Source organism: Eretmochelys imbricata, chromosome 1, assembly GCF_965152235.1.
Source record: "Eretmochelys imbricata isolate rEreImb1 chromosome 1, rEreImb1.hap1, whole genome shotgun sequence".
NCBI classification, from domain to species: domain Eukaryota; kingdom Metazoa; phylum Chordata; order Testudines; family Cheloniidae; genus Eretmochelys; species Eretmochelys imbricata.
This window is the reverse complement of record NC_135572.1, coordinates 139,908,255-139,922,045: the sequence shown is the minus strand read 5'-3', so window position 1 is coordinate 139,922,045 and position 13,791 is coordinate 139,908,255. Positions and strand designations below refer to the sequence as shown.

Here is a 13,791-nt window from a genome sequence, read left to right as displayed (position 1 = left end):
GAGAAAAATGTCACTAGTCACTCACGGAGAAGATGGCCACAATCATTTTCATCATTTTTTTAATTTCCAAAAGAAAATAATCTAGCCTGAATTTGGAGCGATTATAACTACCCAGGAAAGCACACCCTTTTTGGATTGTTGACTGTAGTGTGGGGATGGTGGGTGGTGCTGGTGACCTGGGATATAGAGGAGGTCAGACTACATGATCCAGTGGCTCCTTCTGGTGTTAAACTGCGTGCCATGGGGAACCCAATATTCTACTTTGTAGAAAGACAGCCCTGCAGTAAATTAGTTGAACCATAGGTGCCATGTGCCCCCCAACCCTCCCGATTTCTACCAGGGTGGGAGTCAGGCTGAGTGCCACTGAGGGGGATGTGCCTGGGAAAGGCACCAGTATTGAGAGCTCCTGCTGAGCCACACACTAGGTGATACCCAGAGCAGGGAAGTGAGACCATGATGGTAGCAGCTGCAGTTACCACAGCTCAACACTAGAGCCTGCTTGAGGTACATTAGAGGCTGCAGAAGGGAGCTCAGGGCAATGGAGGTAGGGAGGCTGGGGGAGAGGGGGCAAGAAGATGGAGGGGGGGAGGGCCAAGGGAAGCAGTTGGGGAGTCTGGGGGAGGCAGCAGGGGCCAGGGGCAATATGGGAGGAATACAAGTGCAGTTTCCCTGAAACTGTGACAATGATATTATTTCATTTTTTCTAAAGGTCCTAATGCAGCAGAGTACTTACACGTACTTAAGTCCAAGCTCTTGAGCAGTTCCATTGCTTTCAATGGGACTACTCATATGCTTCTAATTGAGCATATGCTTAAGAGTTTATAAAAGTAAAACTCACCTATGAAGTTGAAATCTAGACCTAGATCTGATCTTCCTCATGTTTCTGAGTGGTTTGAATTCTGTGTCCTAGTTTTGGTCCATCTCTAGGTTAAAGTGATCTGTAAAGAATTGTAGGCAAGCTCAGAAACATGACTTGAACGTCCCAGCTAACTGGGCTGGGCACAGGATATTGAGCCTAGAAATCGCTTTTAATTTACTTTTAAAAAATTCTTTCAAACCACTATCCTCCTGCCATGAAATCTGTTTTAACCGGTTTACTAGTGATGCCCATATTCATCATGCTGTGATATTATAGATACCAGAAGAGTCAGATGCCAGAAGACATCATAGCTACCAGGAGGGTTAGCATGAGTTTTCTGCTATTTGTGATGCCTAAGAGAACCAGAGTCTCCCTGTGAGCCCAGGAGAGTGGATTCAAATGGAGAGGGAAAAGAATTTTAAGATTAAATTAGAATGGATTCCTGACATAGTGAATGGGTGCTGATATCACTAAAGCTCTAAAAGATCATATCAAAAGGATCGGTTTGTAAACATCCTTGTTCTTCAAATTGCTATAACACAGCAGTGCAATCCAGAGCTTCTTCATGTGTAGCTCTCTTTTAGAATCATCTCCGTCTGCTATTACATAGTATCATAAAACATGACATCAAAAGTAGCTCTAGAAATCAAAACTCCTGCCCTGAACCCCGCTGCATATGAACAGAACCTTTAAATTGTACTCTTCCCCCTATCAGCAGTTACCAGTCATCTCTGGTTAAAGAAGAGTGTTGAGAGGGACAGGAAAGTTTTGGTTTCTGAAAACAGCTGGGCCACCAATGCACTCTGTGGCCTTGAGCCAGTCCTGTAACTTCTTTGTGCCTCAGTCAATCCAGTTGTTAATCTGGATGAAAACAGAATGGCCCTCAGTATGCTCCAGTACTCAGTATGTACCACACACTGCTGCTGAACGAAGCATTCCTGGCTAAATTACCCCCTCAAGCAAAACAAAATGAAACCAGAGATACTTGGCAACGTCCAATGTCAACACCATTGTTTGGGTTGTGTCTTGAACCCTTTGATCTGTTGTAGATTTTCATGGATTGAAAATGGTATTTTATGAGTGAGCGAACCACATTGTATAATTCTGAGTGTAATGCTTTGTATTAGCTTAAATTTAAAGCTCCTGTTGTCTCTTTTCTTACAGTCTTTACAAAAATTGAATTTATATCCCAAGTACAAACCAATGGAAAAACCTGAAACAACACTGTACATAGTCCCAGAACATACTGATATAGAGATACACCCAAAACTCTTCTACATGCTGTTACCCGTCCTCTACTTGGAATGGTTAATCAAGAAATGAACTATTCCTATGTTAAAATATTTTTGCTTTTCAGATTAATCTGTCAAATAGATCTGCGATCCACATGATCCATAATGTACAATAAATACCACTTAAAAATACTCAGAGTAATAAAACCATATACTATGCAAAAATATATAATGAATTTCTTTTAAAGGAATACCAGACTTGGGCCCCAGTTCAGCAAAACAGTCAAGTACATATTTAATTTGAAGCACATGAGTAATCCCATCTCTATTCAGCAAAGCATTTAGGCATGTATTTAATTTTAAGGGCTATGTTGAATACAGGCATAAATAGGGATAGCTTACTCATGTTCTCAAAGTTAAGCATCTGCTTAAATTCTTTGCTGACTTGAAGCCTAAGTAACTTGTTAAAAGAATAATCTTAATCTTAAAATAGAAAACGTCAAGGGGGTTTTTGAGTCAGCTAATAGCTTTGCCTTCTTTAAACACCATGCATGGTGACAGGTTTCAGAGTGGTAGCCGTGTTAGTCTGTATCAGGAAAAAGAATGAGGAGTACTTGTGGCACCTTAGAGACTAACACATTTATTAGGGCATAAGCTTTCGTGGGCTAAAACCCAAAAGTGGGTTTAGCCCACGAAAGCTTATGCCCTAATAAATGTGTTAGTCTCTAAGGTGCCACAAGTACTCCTCATTCTTTAAACACCATGTAACTCATGAAATCATATAGGTCTTGGTTTGTAGAGTAAGCATTTTTTCTGATCACTTCTGGATGATTTTGGAGCATGTTTTCAAGGTTAGACTAGGTTGTAAGGTGCAAAAGTCATTGCTGTCTGATTGAGGTTCAATGTCTGATATGAAATAAATCCAGTTTCCAGTGGACAGGTGTCTACATCGTAAGACCACCAACACAATTTGCCCCTTCCTTGACCATTTCAGCAAAAGATTTCAGTGACTGAATAAGCATTCAGGAATGAACTACCTGTTCATCCCAATACAGCTGGATTTCACCAGAGCAGAGTAAAAAAAGCACAGTGACAGAATAAGGTGGGGAAGCTCGCATTATTGACGCTACTGATGGCTGTCCTTTACCTGCTCTGTGGACAGGGCCAGATTAACTCTCCTGTGGGCCCTGGGCTATTAGATTTTGTGGGGGCCCTGTATACGTCTTTTTCCTAATTTAAAACAAAATGATCACAATTATGGCATCAAGGCTATTAACACTATACTAAACTTGCCTTTTAATTAACATAAAGCCATTCTGTGGTTACATTTCAGTCTTAAAACATGTAGAATAGAGTTAAGTTAATTCAAAATAGTCTACTTCTTACCTTAGAACAGCTGTTATACTAGTTTCTTTCTGGGAGGGAGTTTGGGTGTAGGAGAGGGGTCCAGGTTGGGGCAGAGTATTGGGGTGCAGGGTCTGGGAGGGAGTTTGGGTGCAGGAGAGGATTCTGACCTGGGGCAGGGGGTTGGGGGGCAGGAGAGGGTGCGAGATACAAGCTTCGGGCAGGAGGCACTTACCACTGGCAGCTCCCTGCCAGTGGCACAGCAGGGCTGCTGCCATAGCCCCATGTCGCTCCCGGAAGTGGCCGGCTGGTGGCACGTCTCTGCATGCCCCTGGGGGAGACAGTGTGCCCCGGGGGGGGGGGGGGGGAAGGGGACAGTCTCCGTGCACTGCCCATGCCCACAGCGCCACCCCTGCGGCTCCCATTGGCCAGTTTCTGAGGGGATGGTGCTGAGGGCGGGGGCAGCACTCCTCCCCTCCCACCTTCACTGGGGCCGCAGAGACGTGCCAGCATTTAGCCGCTTCTGGGAGCGGCATGGGGCCACGGCACGCAGGCAGCCTGCCTGAGCCCTGCTGTGCCGCTGGACTTTTAGCAGCCTGGAGATCGCAATCGACTGGCAGAGGTTCCAGGATCGACCAGTCGATCACGATCAATGGGTTGGTGACCACTGAATTGTGTATAATTATGGATTTATTTTTCTGGGGGCCCCCCCTTATCCCAAGGCCCTGGGTTGCAGCCCCTAAAGCCCCTGCATTAATCCAGCCCTGTTTGTGGATAAATGGAGAACTTCAATTTCGAATAGAAATGGGCTAAAATGAATACTTCTGAACCTTGAGGCACTTTGGCTATGGAGTCTAGTTTTTGGCTTAGGCCCATCATTAGTTTCTAGAGAAGACAATCTGTCACCTTGCACAAGTAGTACATTCTTTTGTCTGGCATCTTTGATATTCCCAGAGCTCTGAAAAACCTCTACTCCCTTCTCTGACTTGTTGCATGCTTTGAGTAAAGCAGGGATGTGTTATTAGTTAAGCAGAGCTGGGACTCTAAAAGACACTCAAGTTCCAGGTCAGTGAGACCTGGCATGTTAATCCATATCAGACAACACACCACTCATTCAACTGGAAACAGTATCTCCTACAATGAGAACTAATGATTTTGCATATTCTGTGACTCTATTACCTTGTGTTAATGTGGAACATAAGGCATGCCAAGTCTCCGTCAACTCGATAGAAAAGTGCAGTTCTTTTGGCCTATGCGTGCCAAGATCAATACAATTACCATTATAAAATACATCTGTTACCATCACAGTATCATTAACCTCAGTGACTTGAGGAGTAATTTTATAGCATTAAGAGGCTCCACAAGTGTCAAGGTATGGGGAAAACCACATTAGTTTATACACAGTTCTCAATACCTGGTTGGGTTTCAGAAAGATGCTGTCACTGCAGATGCTTTTACAATTAATCAGACTCTTGTCTTTTCATTTCGAAAAGCCACCATCTGGTAGTGTTTTTTCTGGAGCTGAAAACAGGGGTGTTTTGTGTTAGTGATCAGCATTGTATCAATGAAGCAGCAGCGATAGCATCAAAAAAGGTTGAACTGTAGGAAGCAGATCTGGAAATACAAGCCGAGTTAGACAGGTGCAGATGGGGAAAGGATATAGTAAAACATACTCTGGAAACAGGAAAACAAACTTAGAGACCAGGAGCCAAATTCTTGCCCAAGTTACATAGTACAACCTACTGACTTCTTGGGTATTGTTGAAGAAAGAATTTGGCCTCAATTTTAAGTCATGAGGCATGGAACAAATAGAGACAGAGGAGAATGACCTATACTTGCACTACTTATTTGCTCAGCACAAAGAGTTCCAATTTGAAATATCACTTTCATTTTCTGCTCTCAACATTTCTTTAAGGAACTGTCCGATTTTGAAGAGATGTATATTTGTGTGTTCTATTGAACTGGTAAAAGTTTTGGACACTGTTCATCGGTACTTGACTTATTTTGGCTCATCTTCCCTATGTCATTGGGTGCACGATGTGGGTAGCATTTGTAGATATTAACCCCTACTAGAGTAGGTCTGTCCGAGAGCGGGAAGGTGTAAATTCCAGTTTGAGGAGATGTACCCCTGACACTAGCATGGATTGAGCTAGCTCTCTAAAACAGACACGTAGCTGCGGCAATGCGAGCAACATCAGAGGCAAGCGCCCCGAGTATGTACCTATAGACTTGGGACTGGATTATAATCTCTGTTTGTAGTGCGCTAGCTTGATCAACACTAGCATCGTGGGTAAGTCTCCTTGAGCTGGAATTTACACCTTCCAGCTCTGTACATCTATACTGTGACAGAGGGTCCACTCCCCGCAGGTGGTACCTCCTCCTGGCTGTCCTGGGGATTAGCTCTGCCAGGCATTGCACCCTCTTCTGGCAGTGTCTTCATCCATCCCGTCTTGCCCCAGAAACTGCAGCCTCCTCTTTGTGACTTGGCCCTCCAACCGGGTCATTTTGTGGTTTCCCCTTCCAGGGATTACCCAAAATCCTTCCATGCAAACCATCTCAGGCAGTCTTCTCTGACACTGCCCAGTGGCCAGTAGGGGAACATGGGCTCACTCTGGGTTCCAGTCCAGGAACTCTAACCTGCTTTCCCGCAGCCCTTATTGCTCCTTCCTACATCTCCTGGTTCCCCTCCTTTCTCTAGGTGTACCAGCTCCAAACCCTTCTCCCTCTTCCCAGGGAGTGGCTGCAGGCTTTGCCGTAGCCCGTCTGTTGCCAGCTTCATGGCTCTATAGGCCCCACTTGCTCCTGCCCAGCTGAACCTGCTTTCAATCAATTCTCTGCTCATTGGTTCCCCCTCCAGGTGCAGCTGTGGAGTTAGCTGGCTTGCCTGGCCATCTTAACCCCTTCCAGTCTAATGGGAGGTGGCCTTGCTATCACATATACCCTTAGTTTGCTAGTGCTTAGTTTATTTTGGTGACTCAACTATGCCTCTAAGTGTGGATTTTATGAAGGGGCTTTAGGGAAACTGTCTCTGACCATAAAAGTTCGCTGCATACTTTCCATCTTGTTCAATGACATCAGAGCGGATTTAATCAGGTAGCATGTAGGGCTACATTGTCAAAAGAGCTCAGGACCAGATTTTCAACTGCCCAACACCCATAACTGAGACAATATTTCCAAAAGAGCTCAACTCTCACAAGGGCATCTAAATATGGGCTGATTTTCCCAAGTGTTCGGCACTCAGGAGCTCCCTTGTGACACTTATAGTCAGATTATCACCGGGGCTCATCATGTCAGGTGCTGCTGAGCCTTTTAGAAAGACTGGCCCTTGAAGGTAGTTGAAGGCTATGGAAAGACTCCTATTGATGTCAGTGGGCATTGGAACAGGTCCTTACTGAGGTGGTCCTTAAATGGGAGCTGAATGCCTGCAAAATCTGGCCCAGTTAGTGGGTGCTGAGCTGTTCTGAAAACTCTGGCCCCAGTGAACAGGTTGGTATCACAGCAATGCAGAAGACATGTCTCCAGCACATTGGCTTCTGGCTCATATTATTACATTTACAACTCCTGCTTGGTGCCACCAACTCTTCTGTGAGAGCAGGGCAGAGGCCGCACTCCTGAACACCTCATGCTGACATGAGAAAAATCCATTTAGCTCCTCAGCAGACTGAATGAATAGTGCAGGCTAGCAGTTGCTCTTTGGCAATTACATTAACAGTGCTCTGTGATAAAAAGAAAAACAATGAAACATATTCTGATTAATCACTCCAACTTATCTGGTGGGAAGCAATGAACACACTCATCACTGGGAAGTTATTTTCTCACACTGCAACATTCCCACATGCTGGTGACTTGGGAAAACTGCCTCTTATAATGGGGGGAAAGGGGTTTAAATTCTCTGGCCAGCCCACAGGAGAAGACGTTTTAGGAAGTATTACTGCAGGCATTCCAGGGCTGCTATAGCTCTCCTAAGTATGGGAAGTCTCTCAGACTTCCCAATGACACATTGTATTTAACAGCCTGCATTCTTTCCCAGTGTCTCCTTTCATTTTAATAGGAGGTATTTTCAGTCCAAATGGCATTGCTGAAGAGAGGCAGAACAGATGAGAGAATGCTTTAGCAGGCTTGTTTTCTGGGATTTGGTCCTTTAAAAAAGAATGAAATGCTTTAAAAAAAAAAAGAAAAGAAAAGAAAAAGAAACCTATGCTATAGTGAAAAGAATAAAGATGAACTAAGTAATGAAAAAGAACTTGAATGAGTTCAGAAGAGATAAGCAGCAAAGAGCTTCCACCCCAGAACAGTAGCAGGATGACATGGAGGAAGGTCATAGTCTATGTAGTGTATGTTCATGTTCATTAGGAAAAAGGAAGGCACCTGTAAAAACAGAATGTGAGAAAGGAGGGGTCATTACAACAGATGCAGTGCTGTGTAATTATATTGGCACAGCGGGTACCAGGAATGCATGGGAACCTCTCTCTTATAAAGGGCGATAAAAACAAAAATGAGAAAAAGAGCAACTACTCTATCAGTCACATCACTGAAAACCTACATAGCAACATTTTGTTATTTCGCTGTGGTTAAACCACAAGAATGGCAGGCAAGAAATAGGAGTTCTATTCCTAGCTCTGCTGACCTTAAGTAAGTCACTTAATCGCTTTGTGCCTCAGTTTCCCTACCCAGGATAATGCTTCCCTGCCTCACATGGATATTGTGAAGCTTAATTCAATAATGTTGTCGCATTCTTTGAAATCCTCTGATGGAAAGTGCTATTTGCTGCCATTTCTTTTTTCATAATCACAAATGTAATGCACATAGATTTAAACACTAGAACTAGACAGCAGCTGTTTTTCCAGGCTGGACTGTATGGATCTGTGCACCAGTTAATAGGTACAATGCAGAAATCTACATGACTGGAATGTTATTGTTCTAATGTAATACTCAGGAAAGTCTGGAAATTCAAAGGTAGGGATCCAAGAGCAAACACATGCATTCTAGTGCCTGTCATTACAGTGGGCCATGAGACATACTGTTTGCCAGATATTTTTTTCTTCAAATATGGATTCACTAAACAATACTCCCATCTACAACATTAAAAAAATGGCAGCACCAACATGACATTTGCTGACCACCCCATTTTTCGCTCTGTGTGTGTCACATCCCTCCCATCCAGCCCTTTGTCTGTCTTGTCTATTTAGCCCCCACATTTTCACATCACACCCCCCATGACCCTGACCGTCCCCCCACCACAGGAGCTGGGGCTGGGAGTGGGGCCACGGCTGTTGGGCCGGGGAGGGGGGAGTGTATGGACAGGGATAAGGGGGCTGAGGCTGGGGCAACAGCTGGGGGCAGGTCTGGGGCTAGGAGTGGGGCCATGGCTGGGAGTGGAGCCAGAGCTGAGCTGGGGCAGAGCAGGGCTGGCTGGTGCTCCCTTCTTGCCCCCACATGGGGCTGGCCCAGGCCCTTCTGTGCCCCCCAACATTCCTCCATACCCCTCCAGGGGGTGCGCCCCACAGTTTGGGGACTACTGATTTAAATTGTTAACTCTTTGAGGGCAGAGATTCTCCCTTACTCTGTGTATGTACAGCGACTAGCACAATGGACCCCAGTCCTAGTTAAGGCTCCTAGATGCTACTGTAGTACTATTAAAATAAACAATCATATAAAGTATAGAAATAATTCGCACACTAATAGTATTAAAACAGATACATAGGAAGAGCCGTATTGGTCTGCCACTCCAAAAATGGAGAGAATGTACTTGTTTTGTTTTCAAAAGATCTAATTCTCTCTCTTTCTCTTGCTCTCTCTCTCTCTCTCAAAACACATGTCCAGTAACGGTCATTAAGTTCCCTTCCTGCTCACCCCTCAAAGGCTTTCACATATCCCGGTGTTCCCATCCCATCGCCCCCACCCCTGCCCAGCCCCTCCAGATGGAAATGCTTTTTCTTGCCTGCTTGTTTCTTGCCTGTGCTGTGAAAGCCCAAATCACCATTTCTCCTGGAGGTTTTCACTCAGGGCAAGCATGACTTGTAGACATTTGCCTCTGTCCCGCTCTTATTTTCTGCATTCTGTAGCCTTCTCCCCAACCCCACATCAACCCCTACCCAGATTCCCTCTTCCATCAAAACACCATAATATAAAATTCCTTTGGGTGGGGGAACCTTGTGGCTGGCATTTGCTTCTTCACCCTCCCACTACTGACCTTGAGGCTGGAGGCTCTTCAGGCTCCTCTGATGTTGATGCTGCTCTTCAATATGGTCCTGAATAGCTAAACTTCACCATCTGCATCATTCCGTCTCAAAATGGCCAGACAGACTCTACTTTTTTTTTCGGCAGTGAATGTGCTCCTAGGGCAAAGTGGACTCAACTGGAGGGATCTTTACCAGCTGTTCTTCTGTCCTAGGGGCTGGGCTTCTGGACTGTTGCCATTCCCCTCAGCCTTTCATGCTATGTCTAGTGTTGGATTGCTGCAGGCCAAGTGCTAGCCCTACAGCCACTTTTCAGCCAGCAGGTGACACTGGAGAGACAGGTGTTAGGTACCAAGGCACTCTTGGATATTTGAACTAAAGTTGCATCAAATCAGAACTCCTGCAGAATGCTAATTGTTATTGTTTACTCACAATAACGTTGAAAGAGGAGAGTTCACATTAGGGGTCTCTCATTTGCCAAAATGAACAGTTCTGCATTTGGTGAGAAAAAATTCACAGATGGAGCTTTTGTCTGTCAGGTTATAGCCTGAAGCAAACACAAGACAAACCTTAACTACAGTACACCTTAACCTGAAGCACTGTGGCCATGGCCGGGTTTAGTAACAGACGTACCATTTACATACTGGGGAGACGGGTTGAATGGTAAAGTGCTACACAATTTGGCATGATTTTAAATCTCCATTTCAGAGACCTGAGGCTGAACTAACAAAGACGTTTGCAAGCCAGCATCGAGGTGCATTGGCAAAGCTGAGCAGAGAATTATGCAGATTTTCTGCCTGGTTTGTACAACGCTTCATAGGGAAGCAAATGTTACTATCCTCGTTTTTATGAGCACCAAGTTCAAATTCTAAGTTTAAAAAATCTACACTGCATTTTTCTTGCAAGCAAACAAAATGCACAAAAACACTGACTAATTTGCCTTGAACATTTACATCCTCAGAAGCAGTGAGGCTGGCACCCCGTCAGTTTCTAAAATAAACCGTTAACAATTAATGTAAACTGCCTGTAGGTATTGTCCAGTTGTTTCACTGGGTAGCGCCCTTGACCTTTCCACTGCTCCTTTAAAGCTCTATTTGGGATCTGTATGGCATAATGCTGCTGTCACAGTTCAGGGCAATGGCACCTGTATAAAATTCCCTCTCATGGTCCAGCAAGGGCTTTTCACCTGTCATGTCTCTTAGGCAGAGACCCTCTGTCTCTCTCCTGACTGACTGAGGGTTTTCCAGGGTGCACGGTTCCCTGCCTACTCTGTGAAGTCCCCACCAAGACAGACTGACTCAGTAGGCCTCCTTTGCTTTTCTACTCAGAGGCTACAAACAGCATAATTGCCCAGAGTTATAAGATACCACACAGCTTTTCCTAAACAAGCACATTTATTCTTAAGTTGAAAGCATTACAGAGAAAACACTAAAACAATAAAAGGACCTAAACACAGCTAACTAGAAGTCACCCCTACAAGTGCAACAAGGGCTCTGAGAGGTGGTCAGTCCTTCAAACCCTGTACAGGGGTTGTTCTGTGATACCAGTTCATAAATGGCCTGGCCCACAGTCACTCCTTTATACAGTTGGGGTCTTTGATCTGCAGAGACATAAATAGGCAACCGGCCAGACACAGGTCCCCTCCTCAGTGCAATGCTTCCTAAGGTTGGGTCTTTGCATAACTGGAGGTGGTAATTTGTATTCACCTCTCCCCAGGTATTTCTTAGGAACCCCACTTAACTGGCTGGCATATTGTTTAAAATTGTCCTTTGAAGCTCATAACCTTTCCAAAGGCTTACACCGGCCATGTCTCTCCTCTAGAGAAGTTACATACAACCCCACAATAATACACAACAAACTCCTAAAATACTTAAACTTAATTCAATACAATTTAACTTAATCTAGTGAGGTTTGTCCAGGATACTGTAGGAAATTGCTATATCTGTCACAGCTGCAACATTCCCTTTTCCCCCTGCACTGGTAGTTACTAGATCTTGACTTGATGTTTCGCCACAGCTCCTAGGCTGGAACTGAACTGTTACGTTCAGCCCTCCTCCTAGGACTGCCTGCTGAATGCTCCTCCTTTACATTGACTAATTGGCAAAACAGAGACCTTTCTGTTGAAAATTTGTCCCATTCCCCCCTTAATTGAAAAATTTAAAAATGTGAAATTTTGAAACCAGCTTTAACACCAATGTTCCTGTTATATTTTGAGTGAACCTACCACCTGCCCACAGTGGTATCAGTGGAATCTAAGCAATTCAGAGTTAAAGAAAACATTCCATACTAAACTGGCACCAAAACGGAGAAAGGAAACACAAGCATAACGGTGTGACAGATGGACCATGAGGGAAATCCTGCCTCCATTGACTTCTCACCTTGATTTTATAAGGGTGAACTTGTCACTCTTTATGGGCAAGAGTACTCAGTACTAGACTAACTTCACTTCCACTGTCTGAAGGTAATGGTGACTACAATGGGACCAGAGTTTAGTTAACACTGAGCACTGTTAAAAATCCCATCTCTAAATCTAAATTAAATTTAAAAAGCCCTCTAATTTTCTACATGCAGTTTTGCACATGCCTGTTTGTAAATCCACATACACTTGCGTGTGCCAATAAAATGCCTACTAATCCAACTACTGCATCGCCACGTTCAGATAAAATGCTATGTGCACATATGTTGTAAGTGCATGGACAAGCTTGCCAGCATAAGCAGGTAAAGCAGAGATGATGTCCCAAAATATGGCCCCAAATGTTACTTCTTTTTTCACTTAATGCAATGAATTTCATATCTGTAATTAGGCAGTGGTTTGTACTTTACAGTCCCTTTATTTTTTGTTCTTTTGAAAAAGATAATGACAGATGGTAAAATATAATAATTTTCTGCTAGTAACCTGGAATTCTAAGCAAGCCAATGAAAACAAGAAAAGTATATGGGATTCATTTTTCCACAGACTAGAAAAAGAGTAGAAGGGGAAAAAGAGGCACCAAAATTTGTCCAAAATCAGACAGACATGAGGTCAGGGGCAGAGCTTTGAGTAGAGGCCTGGTCTCCTGAGTCCCAGTCTAGTGCACTAGGTAACAGACCACGTTGCCTCTCAAATTGAGGAGCATCTCCTTCCCTCTCATTCATTCTTTATTGTCACCCCCATCCTCTCTTGTCTGCCCTCTTTCCCTCCTCCAAGTTATGCTGGTTCTTCTCCCTTATTGCTCTTTTTCTGCTCTCTTTGCTCCCAGATATAGTCCATTGTCAAGCTGCAATCCTCCCCATTTCTGGGAGAGATGCCCCTTTCGCCTTAAGCTAGGTGGAGCCTCTTTTGTCAGATCTGAGGCATTTGAAAGGGCAGTGTGGGGAAGCCAGAAGCGTGACTGCCTGCTCTGTACCTGTTCTGTCCATAAATAGAGGATTTGATTCTCTAGGGCTTTCAGTCTGGCACGTTTTATGAGCACTTATATAAATAAAATGCAGACTATTTATCAGAGAAATCAGACTGGCTCCTTTGCAGCTGTTCCTGTCTCTTGGGCAAATGCATATAATTAGATAGGATTTTTTTTTAATTAAAAAACACTTGAATAACCAATTTGAAATCACTCCAGTCTATTGGATAAATGTGTATCTAGGCAAATTTTAAAATTTATGCTTAGTACAGTACCAGATAGACTAAAAGGAGATCTCAGATGGAGCCTCTCTAGTTTACTGGACAGTTGTGTATTGGGGCAGTTTTTAAAACATTTTTTTGTAGCCAATAAGCAATGACCTTTTAGGATTGGTTAAATCCAGATTTATGTTTTAAGGGCTGCTTTTATTAAGAATCACATTAGTGATCTGGACCAAGAGAGACAGAGCGCACTACCAGACTATTGTTACTGTTTTCACAGGACCAAGCCAAGCTATTCTCCTGCTCGTGCCAAGCAATAAAACAATTCTTTTGGCATTTCCACACACAATTATGCACTCCCAACACTTGCAAACTGTCTCAATGAGATCCCCTTCTTGTGAAGATAGATATATCTAAACATAGGGAAATTCTTCTCATCCCCACGTCTCCCCCTTTTATTTTTTACAAGAACCAAAAGCAAGTCTGATTGACATGAGATCGTACATACAGGTACATCTTGGTATGAAGGAGGGAACAGGCTTTGCTTGTACTCAGTGTCCCATACTATTGACTTTT

At 43.9% G+C, this 13,791-nt stretch overlaps 1 long non-coding RNA gene across 2 annotated transcripts in view; it reads right to left on the bottom strand.

The window, feature by feature from the left end:
* Positions 1-6,092, bottom strand: part of LOC144259018 (uncharacterized) — a 42,512-nt gene extending 36,420 nt beyond the window's left edge. For both annotated transcript variants that reach the window (XR_013344818.1, XR_013344817.1), the window contains exons 1-2: positions 4,850-6,092; positions 839-938 (exon numbers count right to left, since the gene is read on the bottom strand). This is a non-coding gene — a long non-coding RNA (uncharacterized LOC144259018). The remainder of the gene's footprint in view (positions 1-838; positions 939-4,849) is intronic.
* Positions 6,093-13,791: the final 7,699 nt, after the last annotated feature.